The sequence below is a fragment of the Kryptolebias marmoratus genome, linkage group LG14, assembly GCF_001649575.2.
Source record: "Kryptolebias marmoratus isolate JLee-2015 linkage group LG14, ASM164957v2, whole genome shotgun sequence".
Lineage (NCBI taxonomy): Eukaryota > Metazoa > Chordata > Actinopteri > Cyprinodontiformes > Rivulidae > Kryptolebias > Kryptolebias marmoratus.
This window is the reverse complement of record NC_051443.1, coordinates 4,240,794-4,241,176: the sequence shown is the minus strand read 5'-3', so window position 1 is coordinate 4,241,176 and position 383 is coordinate 4,240,794.

The window sequence follows — 383 nt, the reverse complement described above, 5'->3', positions numbered from 1 at the left end:
TCTCAACTTTTGTCTCTAAGTGGTGCACTGTTGCCGTGGTAATAGAACACACAGCCTGACCTCTGATGACATCACACAGAATCAGTGTGGGTTTCTGTGTGTGTACATTCAGCTATGCTTCAACAGTGTGTATTAGGCTTTGCTAATACACAGGCCTGCTTATTGCTAAGTCATCCTGCTAATGAAACTCATTCATTGCTAATATTCATTCGGCCATTTTGTGCTCCTTAAACACAGACATAAAGGTCAGTTTCCCATATACAAAGTGACAGGAGACATCTGGCTTCTGATTGGCTGAGGTTGTTACCAGGCAGAGTAGGCAGACAAAGCATTTGTTAATATAGCAGAGGTGACGAAAAAAAATGGCTGCCACTTCTTTCAGG